This window comes from Sarcophilus harrisii, chromosome 4 (assembly GCF_902635505.1).
Source record: "Sarcophilus harrisii chromosome 4, mSarHar1.11, whole genome shotgun sequence".
NCBI classification, from domain to species: Eukaryota; Metazoa; Chordata; class Mammalia; order Dasyuromorphia; family Dasyuridae; genus Sarcophilus; species Sarcophilus harrisii.
The window spans coordinates 126,288,736-126,309,383 of record NC_045429.1 but is presented as its reverse complement, the minus strand read 5'-3'; positions in this window follow the sequence as shown (position 1 = coordinate 126,309,383).

Below are 20,648 nucleotides of genomic sequence, written 5' to 3'. Positions count from 1 at the left end.
AAGAAAAAACTGTGCCCTCTTCCCTTGAAGTGAATATCAAATAGAATTTGGGACTATAAGAAAGATAAAGAAGCTAGGGTAACCCTCAACTCCAAAGCTCACTTAGAATAAACCCTGCACATAAACTATCTCTGGATCTCTCTTGTGCATGCAGTGGAAAGAAACCATCAAACTTTGCACCCCACTGCTGAAAGATGTATTAAAACATCTTTCTCAGCTGAGTGCAAAATGTGTCAACCCCTATTGCTATTCGAACTCAATTTATAAAGGGAAAAATGCATTTCCATGAGAGCTGTCATGGAAAAAAAAATCAAACTTTCAGCTAAACGCTAGTCCAGACTAGGCAGAGGCTCCTTATTTAATGCAACAGAGAACAAATCTATACTGAGTTTGTATTTTCCTGCTTAGTTTCTTTCCACCATGAGAAATGACCTTAACTTGTTAACTCTTCTTCTGTACCACAAATTTTATGGATCAATACTTTCCATTTAATGACCTTATGTAAGACCATTTCTCCCTCATCCCTGTCCTCCTCTAGCTTCCTGTAGGCCAGGGGTTCATAAGTATTTTTGTGTCTTGGCACTCTTTGGCATTTTGGTGAAACCTGTAGACCCCTGCTCAAAATAATATTTTTACTTGCTTAAAATAATTACATAGGATTACAAAAACCAATCAATTATATTGAAATATAGTTACATTATATATGACACATACATGTATTTACACATGTGTGTGTGTATATATATATATATATATATATATATATATATATATATATATATATATGTCTGTGTATCTGTTTGTGTATTTAAAAGTTCATGTTACCCTGATAAAGAACTCTTACTCTATAGCTACATTTCTCAGAATTTTCCATAGTGGAAAATGCCTTCAATTTAAATGAAACTTTGGCAGAATTCTTATAGGAAAATCATCCAAAACTATTGTTTTTCATTCTCATTAATAAAAAAGAAATATTCATAAAAATAAGAAATTAAGGGTTCTTTACAACACAGTTTGAGAAACACTGTTCTAGAACAAAGGATATATTATAGTAAATTATATATATATATATATATATATATATATAGAGAGAGAGAGAGAGAGAGAGAGAGACAGAGAGAGACAGAGAGACAGAGAGACAGAGAGAAACAGAGAGACAGAGACAGAAAGACAAAAAGAGAGAAACAGAGAGAAAGACAGACGGTGATAGTAAAAGCCAGAAACAGAGATAGACAGAGACAAAGTGATATAGAAAGACAATGTCATTAGGTGAACACAACTTGCCTAGTATATATACACATTCATTTCAAGGCAAGGCTTTTACCTCAATGAAAGAAGCCACTGTTATTTAAGAGAAAATACATGTAAATGTATCTGCAACCATGTGGCACAGTGAATAGGGTGTTAGACTTAGAATCAGAAAGACCCAAGTTCAAAAGGACCATAGAAATGGACTAGATTAACTAAGTACTAAGTCACTTAACATGGATGTCTTAGTTTTATCAGCTGTAAAATATAAGTAATAGCACTGTTATTATAAGGATCAAATGGGATAATATTTTTACAGTGCTTAGTGCAGTGCCTGGCATATAGGAGGCATTTAATAAATGCTAATTCTTATTCTTTCTTCTTTATTGCCCCTCCATCCTGCACCCCCATTGAAGTATTGCCAGCTTAATTCAGATATTTATGATTCTCCCTGGAAAAAAAACACCATACCATGAGCTAATAGTATTTGACCTAGGCTTTTGTTCTATGGTACCTAAAAGGCAGAGACATACTAGTTGTTTCATTTTGATGTATCAGCTGTTTTAATAAAATATTTTTGCCATTTTTTCATTTTTCTATTTTTATTTTTTTTCTATCACAAAAATATCAATGTCAAAGAGGCCAAATGTTAGTGAGACAGCCCAAGGTTCAATCTAAGAGGTTACTCTTAGATAATTAAATAATGAATTCAATATCAGATTTGAATTTTGTTCCAAAACTGTTAGACTGTCTAGTGGTCCCATGAGTAATAAGACCTAAATGACTAGACTGAAGATGGTTTCTTTCTGATTTGTTCATTTTAGTAATTAACTCCCTCTCCTACTTCCCTGAAATATTAAAAAAAAAAACAGATGATTTCTTAATCACCAATTTTATTTAAACTTGAAAAATGTAGCAGAGTTTTTAAAAGGATACATTTTAATGAGATGAGAACAATCAGATTACCATTTTTTAACAAGAAGGTAAATTTTATAACCATTTTCCAGTCTCACTCCAATTTATATGAAAAGGATATATTCATTTATGTCATTTTCTTTTCCTATTATTATCTGAGTGAAGAAAGGAATTTAATAGATTATGTTCATGTGCACCAGTAGAAAGTGCCTGATACTTCCATATACTCTCCTGTTTTTAATCAAAAGAGACTTTTCATTTGAAGTAGGTTTCCTTATCGTCACCATCAGTCCTCCTCCATTAAAAAGCTGCCATGCAGTTGACAGCAGCAATCAAATGGGCTAAATGTTAGTGCAGGAATTCCTGAGCTTGAATTTCCCAGAAGACATTGAGGCTGCTCCATCATTAGCACTCTTTGCTGAACTCTCACAAGTAGCTACCTGGTTGGACTCAGCTATGTATGAAATCAGGGGCTGTGATTTCCATAATGGAAACACATTATGTGTCTATTATAGAACAACATCACTACCATGCATTCTATAAAAGAGGTCCAGATTTAGAATTCCAAAGTAAATTAACATAGAGGACTTTGAAATATGTCAGTAAATATGTAAGTAAATGTTATAAAAAAATCATTGTTTATTATGGTAAAATCAGGATATAGAGCAAAAATGCAACTAAAATTAAAAAATGGATGATAAACAATTGTAAGAAAAAAATGCAATTGAAAGTAATGCAATAATTCATTTATGTGATTCATTGCTATTTATATTTGAAAGTGGATACTACTGGTATATACAACTGTGACTGAAAGACACTATTTCCCATGCTTTAAATATAACATTTCATTATAATCTAGTAGTTCATGTGTATTTTATCTGTATAGTTAGATTGTACTCTTAGAGGATAGAGAGCATGTGTTTTTATCTTTGTACTCTATATCGGCTCAAAACCTGGGGACATATGAACTCCTACGTAACTGTTGATTGGTAGACTACATAGAATAAAGAGACCTTAAGGCAAAGATCTTTTAACTTTCTTTACATCAATAGCTATAATAAGCCCCAAAATCATTTTCATAGAGTATTATAAAGTTAGGGATTTATGTAGGTGAATTTTAATTCACTTTATTAACCACTTACTATGTACCTGAAATTGCGTGCTAGGGATAGAAAGAAATCAAAAACAAATCAACAACCCCTGTTCATGATAATACATAAAGAAGTAGATAGAGGATGTAGTGGGGAAAAAAACAAAAACAAAAACAAAAATAAAAAAAAAAACTTGAGATTAGAGGATTTAGGTTTGAATTTCAAAAAATCATTTAAATCACTGACCTTAAGTTTTCTCACATTCAAAATGAGATTGGTGGACTAACTGATGATAATAATATTGAAAATTACAATTACATCATTTCAACAATGGGATATCAATGTATCAAAAATAAATAATTAAATTTGTAATTAAATAATAACATATATTGCTTGAAGGTTAGAAAAGAATTTTACAATAATTTCTCTAAAGGAGCCAGTAAGAGTATTGGTATAGCTGAGAAAGACTTAGGGAGATTATATCCTACCTGGAGTCATACAACTAAAAGTGCCCCAAAGCAGAATCAAACCCAGGTCTTTCTGGCTCCCTTACACACTTTTCTCACTACACTGCATTGTTTCTACGTGCAATAAATCCTACACTTATGATAGGACTAAAGTGTCAATTTTTCTTTAAAGTGTATTTAAGAAGCCATTGCAGTCAGATTTCAACAAAGTCCATATTTCTACTTCTTCTCTCATTGCTTTATCCAAGCCAGCTTGAGGTGATTTCAGTTTCTTAGTTCCCAACGGGGAAACTGCAATTCAACACCTTCTTCCACTTGTGGGAGAAACTTCATTACTCACCATCAAAAGATTAAAACTTCCTCAATATCAGTTCATTTTTCAAGTCTCTGTCAAAGATAATAGGGCAAAGAACCCCAAACTTTGGCCGAAGTCAAATAAACCCTGACCTGTCAGCTGCCAAGTGAAGCTCCTCAGATGTTTCATCATGTTGTTTAGTTTTCTCATAAGACATTTCATCATATACTTAGACTTCTTTGGAAAAAATCAATAATAACATGAGCTCAAAGAATAAAATTCAATCTATCATCCTGAATAAGTATAGTTGAGCAGCTTTTGCTAGATTTAATACAGGAAGGCCTTCTCTATCATCAACCCAAACCTCTGCACATTTCTTCTACTCTGTATTATATTGTCTGATAGAGCTGAAGAAGCAGACAATGGAATGAGAGAGTGAAATTCTAACATTTTTCTTGGTCTCTGAGCATTCATGTGTGAATGGATGGATGGATTCTATAGGCTTCTAAAGGTGGCTTGGAATTTAAGCAAATAAGGACATATTTTTCTGATTTCTACATGTGTCTCTCTATGTGTATGCATGAATGATATATATATATATATATATACATACATATATACATATATGTAGAAAATATTTCAATCAAAATAGTAAAATTAATGGGGGATGAAAATTGTTGATTCTTAAAAGATAAACTCTCAACATTCAGAAAGCTCTGCGGTTCAGAATGAAACTCATTTCCCAAGATTTCTGAAGAGCAGAGTTTAAACAGACACAATCTTTCTATTGACATTATGTTTCAACTGCCAATATTTTCTGATGCTTAAGAATTAGAACAATTCTTTTATGGTTAGTCAAGACTCTGGATCACTACACACCAGCTCCTCTGACTGACAACAGAATATAGTTGATTTATTTCAGTTATCTTTAAGTCTGATGAGATATATAGAAGACAAATAATAGCCATGAACCAAAACTTTCAGGCATCAATTAGATAGGCCTAGATCTTCTGCTGCTCTATTTGTTTCCTGAATCCCTAAAAGTCTTAGAAGCAATCTCTGATGTTTGTATATCAGGATTGGGGGAACTAGTAAGAGAGCCAGCACTCAAATCAGATAGAATTTTCTCCACTAATGATTTCACTGGATTAAAGTAAAGCCATTTGAATATCAGTCCAATATTAGAATAGAAACAATATTCTTGGGCCCTGGAATGCCTTGCAAGAAACTGAAATAATATTTCCTTATGTCTGAGAAGCATACAAGAATCATACACCATTCCAAATATACAGGGATACAACAAAAGCCTCTCCATAAGAGCTCATGGTAGTGTCTCCTAAGACATTTAATGCTAATCTTAGAATATTTCATCAAAGGTGAGTCATTTCCATTAATTTCCAGAATGACTTGTATCCAGTATTACCCCACATAACAGTGAATTTTTGTGAATCTGAGCCTCTCAAGCTTATGAAAATATGGCAGTCAGGGGAAGGAACTCATTGGGTTATAAATTTAGGATTATTAGGTTTCATATTTAGTTCAAACTTATTTGACTAATGAAAAAAACTGAAGCATCAGTAGTCATAGGGTCTTGCCTAACAGCATAACAGGTAGTTATTTCAGAGATAGGATTGATTCCAGACCCAAGGACTTTTTCTGTTATTCCATTCTATTATGTCATTCATCAGGCAGGAAAACTCATGTGGAACCAAATGAATGAAATATAGGTAAAATAAGAAAAATAAAATTTACTTCATAAAAAAGGACTTCTGTTAATGAAAAGAACTTGTGGTGTCCTAGAACTACCTCTAGTCCACAGAGAAGTGACAATAGAATAGCCCAGTGCTAATACCACAGGCTGGTAGAGGCTGTCAGTTACCAGACTTACTAGAGCCTATGAAATGATGCAATGTGACATAAAAATAATAATGAAAAGAATCAAATGACAGGTTGAGTTATTATTTTCTATTACACATACTTCACTTGCTGACAGGGCTATTTCTCTGAAATGGGTGAATCTCAAGTACACATTCAACTGTTAAGGTATCTTCTTAAAAGATGCTGAAGAAGCTACTCAAAAGGATATATATATATATATATATATATATATATATATATATATATATAACACTTTTCCCCCTCAAAATACATATTTCAAACTTTTCTCTTAGTAGCATTCTACCTACTGCCCAGCAGGATGCTGTTGTTGGATGCTGTTGTTTCCTCTTCTTTCTTCAGCTCTGACATAGTCACTATTCTTCACAGCTAGCCAGCTAGCTGGCACTCTGCATTGGGCCCCAAGACTGAGGAACTAATATCCAGGCCTTTTTTGGAATCATCAAAGGGGAGTTTGGAGGGAGAAGTAAGCAAGGGAGGAAGTAGTCAGTAGTTTTTTCACACAGTAATTAACACCTCCTTGAGAGGTGCTAAAGACAGCTGTTTAAAATTTCATAACACAATTCCAACCAAGGCAAATTTGCATTAGTTCTTTTCCCCCCTTATACTGTAGATATCTTAATCCCAGCTGACTTTTGGGTACTACTGTGCTATGTTTTTAAGAATGTTAAATATCTTATGGATCAAATCAAAACCTACTAGGGAGAAATCTATGGTTTGAGATCAAACAAAGGAAGCAGAGAAGAGGAAAAATTTTATGTTAATCTCTTTTAAATATTAATTGCAACATTGAAAGAAAAAACTCAGTAAGGAAACAGCACTGTAAATATTATATCTTTATATTATGATTGAGGACTTTTATATAACTCTTTTGTATGTAATTTATTGTCATTCTTCAATTAATGGGCATCTATTCAATTTCCAGTTTCTTGCCACAATAAAAAAGGGCTGCCATAAACGTTTTTGCACATGTGTGTCCATTTCCCTCCTTTAAGATCTCTTTGGGATAGAAGTCCAGTAGAATCACTGCAGGGTCAAAGGGTATGCACAGTTTGATAACTTTTTGAACATAGTTCCAAATTGTTTTCATAGTTTCACCAATAATGTATTAGTGTCCCAGTCTTCCCACATCCAACATTCCAACATTTGTCATTAACTTTTCCTGCAATCTTAATCAATCTGAGAGGTGTGTAGTGGTATCTCAAAGTTTTCTTAATATGCATTTCTCTGATCAATAGTGATTTAGAGCACCTTTTCGCTGACTAGAAATAGTTTCCATTTCTTCATCTGAAAATTGTTCATATCCTTTGAGCATTTATCAATTAGTGAATGGCTTGAATTCTTATAAATTTATTAATTCTCCATATATTGTAGAAGTGAGGCATTTATCAGAACCTTTGAATGTAAAAATGTTTTCCCACTTTGTTTCCCTTCTAATTTTGTCTGCATTAGTTTTGTTTATATAAAACCTTTTCAAATTAATATAATCAAAATTATCTATTTTGTGATCAATAATAATCTTTGGTTCTTCTTTGGTCACAAATTCCTTTCTCCTCCACAGAATTGAGCATAAACTATCCTGTATTCTTCTATTGGTTTTTCTTTATGTCTAAATCATGAACCCATTTTGACCTTATCTTGGTATACAGTGTTAGGTGTAGTTCAATGCCTCGTTTCTACCATACTAGTTCCCAATTTTCCCAACAACTTTTGTCAAATAGTGAATTTTTATCCCCAAAGCTGGGGTCTTTGGGTTGGTCAAACACTAGATTATTATAGTCATTGACTATTTTGTCCTGTGGATCTAACCTCTTGCACTGATTGACTACTCTATTTTTTTAGCCAATACCAAATGATTTTGATGACCATTGCTTTATAATATAGTTTTAGATGTACAGTTAGGTTACATTCATTTACATTTTTTCATTAATTCCCTTGAAATTCTTGAACTTTTGTTCTTCTAGATGAATTATGTTATTATTTTTCTAGGTCAGTAAAATAGTTTCTTTGGAGTTTGATTGGTAAAGCACTAAATAAATAGATTAGTTTAGGTAGTGTTGCCATCTTTATTATATTTGCTTGACCTATCCAAGTTATTTTTCCAATTGTTTAGATTTAACTTTATTTGTGTGGAAAGTGTTTTGTAGTGTTGCTCATATAGTTCATGACTTTTCCTTGGCAGATAGATTCCCAAATATTTTACACTATCAACAATTATTTTAAATGGAATTTCTCTTTGTATGTTTTGCTGTTGGACTTTGTTGGTAATGCATAAAAATGCTGCTGATTTATGTGGATTGTTTTGTATCCTGCAAGTTTGCTAAAGTTGTAGATTATTTCCAATAGATTTTTAGTTGATTCTCTAGGGTTCTCTAAGTATATTATATGATCTGCCAAGAATGATAATTTGGTTTCCTCATTATCTACTCTAATTCCTTTAATCTCTTTTTCTTCTCATTGCTAAAGCTAAGATTTCTAATATAATATTGAATAATAATGGTGATACTGGGCAACCTTGTTTCACTCCTGATCTTATTGGGAATGGTTCCAGTTTATCACCATTACATAATTTGCTTACTGACAGTTCTAAATAGATGTTACTATTTTAAGGAAAAGTCCATTTATTCCTATACACTTTAGTGTTTTTAATAGGAATGGGTGTTGGATTTTATCAGATTCTTTTTCTGCATTTATTGAGATAAACATAGGTTTTTGTTTGTTTGGTTATTGATATAGTCAATTATGCTAATAATTTTCCTAATATTGAACCAGCTCTGTATGTCTGATATAAATCCTACTTAATCATGGCGTATTATCCTGCGGATGACTTTCTGTAATCTCTTTGCTAATATTTTATTTAAGATGTTTGCATCAATGTTCATTATGGAAAATGGTTTATAATTTTCTTTCTGTTTTCATCCAGCCTGGTTTAGGTATAAGTACCATGTTTGCATCATAAAAAGAATTTGGTAGGACTCCTTCTTTCCCTATTTTTTCAAATGGTTTATATAGCATTGGTGTTAATTATTCTTTAAATGTTTGGTAGAATTCACATGTAAATCCATCTGGTCTTGGAGATTTTTTTCTTAGGGAGTTGATTAATAGCTTGTTCTATTTCTTTTTTCTAAAATGGCATTATTTAAGTAATTTATTTCTTCTTCCTTTAATTTGGGCAATCTATATTTTTGTAGGTATTCTTCCATTTCACTTAGGTTATCAAATTTATTGGCATAAAGATGGGAAAAATAATTGGTAATTATTGCTCTAATTTCCTCTTCATTGGTGGAAAGTTCTTTTTCATTTTTGAGACTAACAATTTGATTTTGCTCTTTTTTCTAATCAAATTAACTAAAGTTTTATCTATTTTTGTTGGTTTTTTCATAAAACCAACTCTTAGTTTTATTTATTAATTGAATAGGGTTTTTTTACTTTCAATTTTATTAATCTCTCCTTTTCTTTTTAAGATTTCAAGTTTGTTATTATATTGAAGTTTTTTAATTTGTTCTTTTTCTAGCATTTTTAGTTGTAAGCCCAATTCATTTTTCTCTTTCTCTATTTTAGTCAAGAAAGCATCTAGAGATATAAAATTTCCCCTCATAACCACTTTGGCTGCATCCCACAAATTTTGGTATTGACTCATTATTGTCATTCTGTTGGATAAAATTATTAATTGTATCTATAATATGCTATTTCACCCATTCATTCTTTAGGATGAGATTATTTCTTTCCCAATTACTTTTTGATCTATTTTCCCCTGGCTTTTTATTGAATGCAGTTTTTATGGCATTGTGGTGTGAAAGAAATGCATTTACTATTTCTGCCTTTCCACATTTGATTTTGAGGTCTTTATGTCCTAAAATACAGTCGATTTTTGTATAGGTTCCTTTAGAGGGCTGAAACTCTGAAAAAAGTGTGCTTGAATTAGACAATCTAGGACTTAAGGCTAATGATTCTATTAGCATATGTTTGGATAAATTGCTCTTCTCATTGTTTGGTGCTTACTGAATGTTTGGATTTAAAATAATTGTAGACAAAGAGGGTGGGGCCAGAGACTGACTTTGCAGCAGGAGGAGGAGGGGAGAGGCTGGTGGCTCTGGACTCCAGAATCCAAAATTGTGCTTGGCTGCCTCTTTCACTTCTCCCCCTAAAGACCAAGGACTTTGGTTTATCCTGACTCTGGCTGATCCTGAAGAGAGCTAGCCCATACTTCACAGGTTCCATGTACTGCTGAGAAGAAAGTGTACTCTATCTGTCTCCATTCAATATTTCCAAAGATTTATCATACTTAACTTTTCTAGTATTCTATTTATCTCCTTCACTTCTTTCTTACTTATTTTGTTGCTGTCCCAGATTTTTACCTTTATTATGTATGGGTCACTCTGCTTTAAATGTGTTTTTTGTAAACAACATTTTGTAGGGTTCTGGCTTTAATCCAGACTGCTATCTGCTTCCGCTTTATGGGAGAATTCACCCCATTCACATTTACAGTTAAAACAATTAATTCAGTATTTCCTGCCATCTTATTTACCCCAAATAATACCTTTCTCTTGCCTTTTCCCCTTTCCTTCTTCCTCAGTATTTTATGTATGAGCACCACTTACCTGAAGCAACCTTCCCCTTTTAGATTCCCCCCCTTTCTTATACCTTTCCCCTACTATTTCTCTTTTCCCTTCTATTAGTCTACCCCTTCCCTTTTCCCCTTTTCTCTCCCACTTTTCCATACGGTGAGAAAAGTTTCTCTGTGAAAACAAATATTTCTAATATTCTCTTTGAGCCAAATCAGATGAGAGTAAGTTTCACACAATGTTCATCCCCCTCTTTTCTTTCTTCAGTTATAATAGGTTTTCTTTGCCTCTTCATGAGATGTGATTTTTCTCATTTTACCTCTACTTTCCCCCCTTTCTGGTACAATCCCCTTTCTACCTCTAGTTTTTTTTTTATATTATAAAAGTAAAATCAAATTATACATGCACTCTCTATGTATACTTATAACAGAGATAGAATTCTCAAGAGTTCTTTTCTTTTATTCTCATTTTACCTCTACTTTCCGCTTTTTCTGGTCAATCCCCTTTCTATGTCTATATATACCCATAACAGAGATATAATTTTCAAGAGTTATTTCCTTTTTACCTTTTTATGCTTCTTTTGCATTCTATATTTGGAGGTCAAATTTTTTGTTCAGCTCTGCTCTTTTCATAAGAAATAAATGGAATTCACTTATTTCATTGAATGACCATCTTCTTATCTGAAAGAAAATTCTCTGTTTAGCAGGGTAATTTATTCTTGGCTTCATTCCAAGTTCCTTTGGCTTTCAGAATATCAAATTCCAGGCCCTTTGATCCTTTAAAGTGGAAGCTGCTATGTCCTGGGTAATCCTTATTATGACTCCTCAGCATTTGAATTGTTAATTTCTGGTTGCTTGCAACATTTTTTCCTTGGTCCAACAGTTCTGAAATTTAATCATGATATTCCTTGGAGTCTTCATTTTGGGGTCTCTTTCAGGAGGTGTTTGGTGAATTCTTTCAATGGCTATTTTACCATTTCATTCTAGGACATCAGGGCTGTTCTCTTTGATGATTTCCTGACAAATAATGTCTAGGCTCTTTTTTTTTCATCATGGTTTTCAGGAAGTCCAATAATCCTTAGATTTTCTCTGCTAGATCTATTTTCCAGGTCTGTTGTTTTTCCAAGTAGATATTGAACTTTTTTTTTTTTTTTTCCTTTGTTTTGCTCTATGGAATTTTTTTTTCCATTTCCATTTTCAGGAAGTTGTTTGCTTTTTCCATTTTGTTGTTTCTATTTTTTAATGAATTATATGCTTTTTCGATTTCACTAAGTCTATTTTCTAGTGAATTTTCTTCAGATAATTGCTGTTTCCTTTTCCAAACACTCTTGTGAAGTTCTCATTTCTTTTCTCCATTTTTCTTCTAGGTCTCTTTTAATCTTTTTTAATTTCTTCTAGGAGAGCCTTGTGTTATGGGGACAAATTTGTATCCTTATTTTGGGGCTTCATTTGGAAATAACTGCTTTTAGTCTCCTCAGGGTTTGAAATCTATTCTTCTCTTTCACTATAACTGACTACACTGTCTGTAGTCAGTTTTCTTTTTGCTTTTTTATTTACTCTTTTTTTTTTAATTGTGATCTGCTTTTAGGGTAAGGGATATTGTCCAAGCTTCCTCTACAAGAGGCAGTTGCTATACTGACTTGACTTCTGGTGATGAGTGATCATGCCCAAGTCCTGTGAAATTCTGGCATTTCAGGTGTTCACTGTTTACCTTTTGTGTTTGTGTTGGATGTTTTATAACTTCTCTGCTGATTTACTGGCTTCAGCTAGGGTAGAGTAGCCAATACTGTTATAGATTCCTCCCTGTAGATTATGTGGGTGGTGGCACCCACACCACCCTGGGACTGTGCACTACCCTTTGCAATGTCTGTGCTCAGCCTGATTATGCTTGACCCACCTCCTCCCATTCTTAATTGAAACAGACCTTTTACAAAGATCCTCAAAATTATCTTCTCCTGTAATTTGTATCCTCCCAATATTTGTGAGTTCTGCCAGTACAGAACTAATTCAGAGACTGGATTTGGTAGTTAGTCTGAGGGTTTTGGGAAGAAGTCAAAAAGAAACATCTGAACTCTGTCATCTTGGCTGTGCCCCTGATATTAAGATTTTTAATTGAATTATATCATTAATGTGGTTGTCTTTCTGCTAGATAAGTAAATCAATGGACAAAATATTTTTTTCTTTCAAAAATGCAACTTTCACACTCATTTGGAATGAGTACTGAAAGACCTTTCATCTTGAAAACTATGCAACTTTTGTGCAGTAGAAAATGTCATATTTTGATCCTATTTTTTTTTTTTACAAAATCACTTTAGAATAGGATGATTTAATGATGTGCTTATGATAAAACATATGGCATTTCATGGCTTTTGAAAGAACTTCTTTAAGAATTTTTGGAAGTATTTTTGTTGCCACTGGTCTACTATATAAAAAGCACAGAATGAGTGTCAATGGACATGAGCAGCTTCCTAATTTTTTTTTCTTTTTGCCAAAGTAGAAAACTAGATTCATTTTCAAGGATCATAGAAATTTCATCTGTACAAAGGACATGAATCTCTTCTTTCCATTCAGAGTTTTGTGTACCATGGAAAAAATAAACAAAAACCTTTCTTCTACTTCCAAAATACCTGTGACCATTGTGATTATCCAAGGAGGCTTACAAAATTGGAGTTCTTCTTTGATAGCATTTACATGCACATGTGGAGGAAAAATATAAAAGAATTTGGATATACTGAGAGTTTTCCACAGCTTCATTCAATTGTATATTAAAGAGCCATAATGAGGCTGCCAATGCCTTTATTACCTGCTTTAAAATATTCTAAGAACTCATCTGTTCAAAAATATATCAAATCATTTCACAGTGATATCAACTTTTTCTCTTTCCATCCTCAAATTATCTCCAGTATTTCAAGGTGCAGTACATGGCTTCATTAAAGTTTCTCCAATAATATACAACATTCCTGACTTCTTTGCTTTTTTCTTCTTTTTTCAGAAACTTAGTAACTTTGTAGGATGCTTCAAACAGTTTGATGAAATTAAAAACCTAAGTTTTAGAAGTGTCTCACTTTTTTTTGAAATTGAACTCCTTACATAAATATAAAAATAAGAATATTTTTGATAAATTTTTAGGATGGAAATATGTAAGATGATCTTTCAATTTCCTGGACTCATATTTTCATTTATAAGAATTTTTCTACATTGTTAATGTGCTTTTTGTATGTCACATTTATTAAAGCAAGTAAAATCATAATATGTAGTCTTCATTTAGCTTCGTTATCTTTGATATTTCAATTTACATTAGATGTTCAAAAAAGGAAAATAAGCAAAGCTAAAATAAATTGTTTGATTTAAAATGATATTTTTGAAACAATATTTTGTACAGTAATTTTGAATGAACATATGCAATTAACAAACTATAAAATGTTAATGAAATATCTGCAAGAGCTTTGAAAAAGGCATGATATATATTGTATTTAACATATACTTTAACATGTATTGATTTACCTGCCATCTGGGGGAGGGGAGAGAGGGAAGAAGGGGAAAAATTGGAACAAAAGGTTTTGCAATTGTCAATGTTGAAAAATTACCCATGCATATATCTTTAAAGAAAAAGCTATAATAATAATTAAAAAATCTTCTGGCAAAATACAAGTTAGAAAAGAAAAAAAAAAGAAAGAAAAAGGCATGATGTTGAAAAATTCCCATAGTTTTAACACCTTTAATGACTTTCAACCATTTAATAGACATATTGATTTCTGTTCTTCTGTGTGAGACAGATTAGGTAAGTTTCTTAAGTAATAAGGAACAGAGCACATCTGGAAAAATTATTCTATTCTGTTTACCTAAGAAGAGACATTCACAAACTGTATTATAGCCAGAAGACATGGATACAAGATAATGAAGGACCTGAGAATCATATGGTCTGAAGACTGCTTAAAGAATGTGATGATGAATGAAGGTGGCCTAGCTGTACCAGATCTAAAATTATATTATAAAGCAGAAGTCACCAAAACCATTTAGTATTGGTTAAGAAATAGATTAGTTGAACAGTGGGATAGGTTAGGTTCACATGACAAAATAGTCAATAACTTTAATAATTTAATGTTTGACAAAACCCAATGATCCCAGCTTTTGGGATAAGAATTCGATGTTTGACAAAAACTTCTGGGAAAATTGGAAATTAGTACTGCAGAAACTAGGCATTGACCCACACTTAACATGGTACATCAAGATAAGGTCAAAATAGATTCAAGATCTAGACATAAAGAATGAGAGGAGGAAAGAATTTGTGACAAAAGAACTAGAGATCATTATTGATCACAAAATAGAAAATTTTGATTATATCAAATTTCAAAGCTTTTGTACAAACAAAACGAATACACACAAGATTAGAAGGGAAACAATAAACTGGGAAAATATCTTCCCAGTCAAAGCTTCTCATAAAGGCCTCATTTCCAAAATATATAGAAAATTGACTCTAATTTATAAGAAATCAAGCCAATCTCCAGTTGATAAATGGTCAAAGGATATGAATAGAAAATTTTCAGATGAAGAAATTGAAACTATTTCTAGCCATATGAAAAGATGCTCCAAGTCATTATTAATCAGAGAAATGCAAATTAAGACAACTCTGAGATACCACTACATACCTGTCAGATTGCTAGGATGTCAGGAAAAAATAATGGTGAATGTTGGAGGGAATGTGGGAAAACTGGGACCCTGATACATTGTTGGTGGAATTGTGAATACTTCCAGCCATTCTGGAAAGCAGAAATGCTCAAAAAGTTATCAAACTGTGCACACCCTTTGATCCAGCAGTGTTACTACTGGGCTTATATCCCAAAGAGATCTTAAAGAAGGGAAAGGGACCTGTATGTGCAAGAATGTTTGTGGCAGCCCTCTTTGTAGTGGCCAGAAACTTAAAATTGAATGGATGCGCATCAATTGGAGAATGGCTGAATAAATTGTGGTATATAAATGTTATGGAATATTATTGTTCTGTAAGAAATGACCAGGAGGATTTCAGAAAGGTCTGGAGAGACTTACATGAATTGATGATGAATGAAATGAGAAGGTCTAGGAGATCATTATATACTTCTACAACAATATTATATGATGATCAAGTCTGATGGACATGGGTCTCTTCAACAATGAGATAAACCAAATCAGTTCCATTTGTTCAATGAATTGAGCCAGCTACACCCAGCAAAAGAACTCTGGGAAATAAGTGTGAACCATTACATAGCATTTCCAATCCCTCTGTTTTTGTCCACTTGGATTTTTGCTTTCCTTCTCAGATTAAGTGTACATTATTTCAAAGTCCAATTCTTCTTGCACATCAAAATAACTGTATGGATATGTATACATATATTGTATTTAACATATACTTTAACATATTTAACATGTATTGATCTACTTGCTATCTGGTGGAGGGGGTGGGAGGAAGGAGGGAAAAAAGTTGGAACAGAAGGACTTGCAAGGGTCAATGCTAAAAAATTACCCGTACATATATCTTGTAAATAAAAGCTATAATAATAAAAAAGAAGCTGATGAATTAAACTAAAAAAAGACACATGCGATGAGAGGTATTTTCAAATATTGAAAAGTATAACACAAAGAAGTAGGATTAACCTTATCATGTATAACTGTAGAATCAGACATAACTAGGGCCTTGAGTAGAAGTTATAGTAATAGAGTTTTCTCATCAATATAAGTAACTTTCTTAGACCTAAAGCTTTCAAAGAGAGAATGGGCAACCTAAGAAGAATAGAGCTTTCTAAGATTGGATATGTTCACATAGAATCTGTGGGATTCTATGATATAGAAGAAATTCCTACATTGTTAGAAAGTTAAATATTAAGTTTCAAATATTTCTAAGAACAATTTTGTCAATTAATTAATGAGAGATGAAATATGGTACAAAGGAAAAGACAACAATCTGACAAGATAAGTAGAGAAAATAAATATGAAGGCCTAGAACATTTACTATCTAGTTAAAAATAATATTTCAGTGAGAAGAGAATGATGCATAAATTATATTATCTAAAGTGTAGGGATTTCATATGTTGCAATTATTTCAGAAGGTAGTATTTTTGTTCATAACTTTCATATTCCCAGAAGGTATTAATTTCAAAAATAAACTTATTATTCACAGCTGATATTTAATTCCATTAATTTGCCAGATGTTCACTAAGCATCCATTGCACACAGTGAGAATATTTTTTTCTAAGACTGATTTTATCAAGGCTTTCTGGACTGGAGAGTTAATACTTTATCTAAGCCTGAATAGCTTCCTGTTTATCCCAAGTCCAGTCAAATTTCCTCCGGATTTGGTACTTCACATGTAGTAAGTCACATTCCATTTAAGTGAAGTGTACAACCAACTGATTAATCAATTTTTCAAAAATTAAGTGGAGAGTTCCAGAGGTGGAGCAAAGATGATATAGTGAATCCAGAAAGCCGCTTGACATTTCCCAGTTTCCCTCAATAACTATATGAAATCAAGTCTTTGAACAGAGTTTGATGAAATAAAATAATTCTCTATCCATCTCCACATAGTTTGGAAGGATTTCAAGAAAGGACAGATTCACTATGGTAAAAGGAGTATTCAGTTCAGCTTTGATGTTTGGGAAAACCAGTGAGAAGGTCTTAATCACAGCAGATCAACAACTCAGAGCCATAGTATTGGCTCAATAGCAAAGCAGACCAATAGGACAATCTCCAGTTCAATGGCATAAGGCAAATTACCAGTTCAGGAAACCAGTCTGTTTCATGGAAAGAGGATGTATCATCTGCTATAAGGAAGAAAACAAACATAAGGAGCCCCTCTGTTCAAAGCCAAGGCTCAGAGCTGCACAGAAAGTTTGGGACAGCACTCCCATTACTCCAAGAGCACACCTTAACCATAAAAGACACAAAAGAGGATTTTTTTTAAAAAAGAAAGAAAATGAGCAAGAAACAGAAAAGAATCTTGATCATAGAAAGCAACTATGGTGAAAGGGAAGACCAAAACACCTACTTGGATGAGGACAAAACACCCACAGAGGAAATCTTAAAGAGTCATATGAATTGATATCAAGTCCCAAAGAATTCTTGAAAGTGCGCATAAAAGATTTTAAAAGGCAAATATGAGAGGTGGAAGAAAAAAAAAGAGAAAGGAAAGAAGAGATATGCAAGAGAAAGTCAACATTTTGGAAAAGGAAAGAAAAAAATTGACTGAAAAAATTCCTTAAAAAATATACCCAAAAAGATCATAAAGAAGGGAAGGGTTCCCACATCTGGAAAAATGTTTGTGGCAGCCATTTTTGTAAGGACAAGTAACTGGAAACTGCGAAGATGCCCCACCAATTGGAGAATGGCTGAATAAGTTATGGCATATGAATGTTTTATGCAATATTATTTTTCGATGAGAACCAGGAGAAAGAGGTAAATAGAAAGTATGACTCTATAAGACATTAAAATTAGTTAAAAAGTGAAATGAAAAAATGAAAAAAAATAAATACCTCATTGGAAAAACAGCTAATCTGGAAAATATGTCCAGGAAAACAATTTAAAAAATTATTGGCCCATTTGAAGGCCATAACCTACAAAGTAATTGGATAACATTCTGCAAGAGATCATCAAGGAAAACTGCCCTGATATACCACAACCAGAGGATTAAATAATATTGAAAGAATCCATTGATCACTGCTGGAAAGAAATCCCACAAGAAAAATCCCCCCAACATTTTTGCAAAATTTCAGAACTATAATCTCAAGAAAAAAAATACTACAAATTACCAGGCAAAAATAAATCAGTTATAGGAACAACAGTCAGGATTATCCAGTATCTTACAGCTTCTTCATAAAGGAGTGGAGGGTATGGAATACTAGATTGTGAAAGGCAAAGGACATGTAGTTACAACCAATAAGTAACTAACCAGCAAGACTGAGCATCAGGGAAGGAGATGGATTTGCGCAAATCTCTGCTATAAATTTTCTGGAAGTACAGAGGAGAGTCAACAATTACGAAGTTCAGGTGAAAATCAAGACCTCAATGATAATATTTTACACAAATGTGGTGGAAGGGATACTAGTAATATGGGATACTAGTAATGTCAATCAAGTATCTGATGTGTCAGATGCTGTTGTTGCTGTGAAAAAATGAGATTAATAGGATGAGAGTAAAATATGATATTGGTGAGAAGTGAGCAAGAATGTTGTATATCTATAGTCAGGACAGATTAAGGAAAATTATGAAAGTCATAGGGATGAATATAATTTTCATAGTGTATGAAATACTTTGGGAATGCATGCTTAAGGAAAATAAAAGGATGAGAGAGATCAAGAATTGTAAATTATACAGAAGCTTCATTGCTTTATATCATTCACTGTATATTCTAGAAAAAGAATTAATAAATTATAGAAATGGATAATATGTAATAATATCTTTCACACACATATACTTACAAAACATTTTAAGTAGAAGGAAAAAAACATATTATTGATGTGGGCATTATCATTGATTCATTAGTTTGTCTCCCTTATAACTCATGTTATTAGTAACTCATTATTTTGTCTAGAAATAGCCAGATCACTAACTTTTCAGGGACAAAAATCAGAATTAAGAAAATGAAAGGGGAAAAAAAGGTTAATAATGAGAAAAATAAATTGAATATAATTAAGGGAACTCAATCCTAAATTATTTAAATGGATAATTATCAATAAAATGTGAGAAATGGACACAAGTGTCAATACTAATTATAATTAATTTAAATACAAGTTTGAGAAATATAAATTTATTAAATCAATAAATAGACAAGAAGAGCTCAGAAAGAAGCTTACTCAGCAAATATTTGATTTACTTGCTGTGTGTAGAAATAAGTTAAATAAAAATGAAACTGGATGAAATTTTAAACTTGGCTGCAAAAGTATTAGGAAGATGATAGATGATTACAAAATAAGTCATGTAAAGAAAAACAGTTCATGTTCCAACCAGTTTAAATAAAAACAGAAGAAGAAACTAAGCAAAATTATGCAAGGACTTTAAGAATAAAGGAAGAGTAAGAAATAAATGAAGAAAAATAGAAAAACCTTGTTAAAATAATTATAACAAATTGTCTTCATCATTAAAAACAATGGAATCACCATAAATGAATCTTCACTTACATTTCCAGATGTGCCTATGGAGGAGGAAGACAGAGAAATAAAATAGATGCAACAATAATGAATCAAGTATTTACAGAAGCAATCTTCTGGAGAAGACCCTTTTGTTACTAAAAATGCTCCAAATGATCAAACTATATGACTATTAAGTCACTTTAAAAATATCTTCATGAGAATTTTCCATTCACAAATAAAGATCTGAACATTCAAGTCAACCTGCAACCATTTATTAACTAGGTAAGTGTCAAATCTCTGTTAGATGCTGAGTTCACAAAGAGAAAAATGAGAATTTCTACTTTCAAATTAATTCAGTTCTGTTGGGGGAAGATAACATGGGAATATTCATATCTATTTATCTCCACCAGTGCCAACTTCTACAAAAAGATATGTTTGATCTATCCATACAACAGTCAACTTTTGTACAAACATCTACCTGATCTACATAATTGATAATATTCTCCTTAAAAATATTTGTATATGTAAATAAATGTATATACATTTATATGCATGTATTGCAAAAAATCAATATATATTCATGTATATATGACACAAATCAATATATGTATTATGTATATATATATATGTCTACATATGGCAGATCCATCTATATATAACACAGATACACACACATATATACATTATACACACACACACACACATATATATATATTTGTGCATATACACATTTTTGGCAAATATTTTTATATATACATATATATTCCCCCCCAAAAATATATATACATTTATATACACACATACCATGTATGTGTGTGTGCATGTGTGTGTGTGTATAGCTGCATTTGTGTATATTATATTTTGACTATAAAGGAATGTTTTGCTATTCATGTGGGCGTTGTGACTCATATTATCAGTGACTCACTATTTTGTGTAGAGGTAGTCTTAAAACTAATTTTTCAGGCAAAGATTAGAATTTAAACAAAAGCAAGAAGAATCATAAATAATGACATGCATACTATACATATAAACATTTATATACTTACAGACATGTATTTACACATTTTAGGCAAG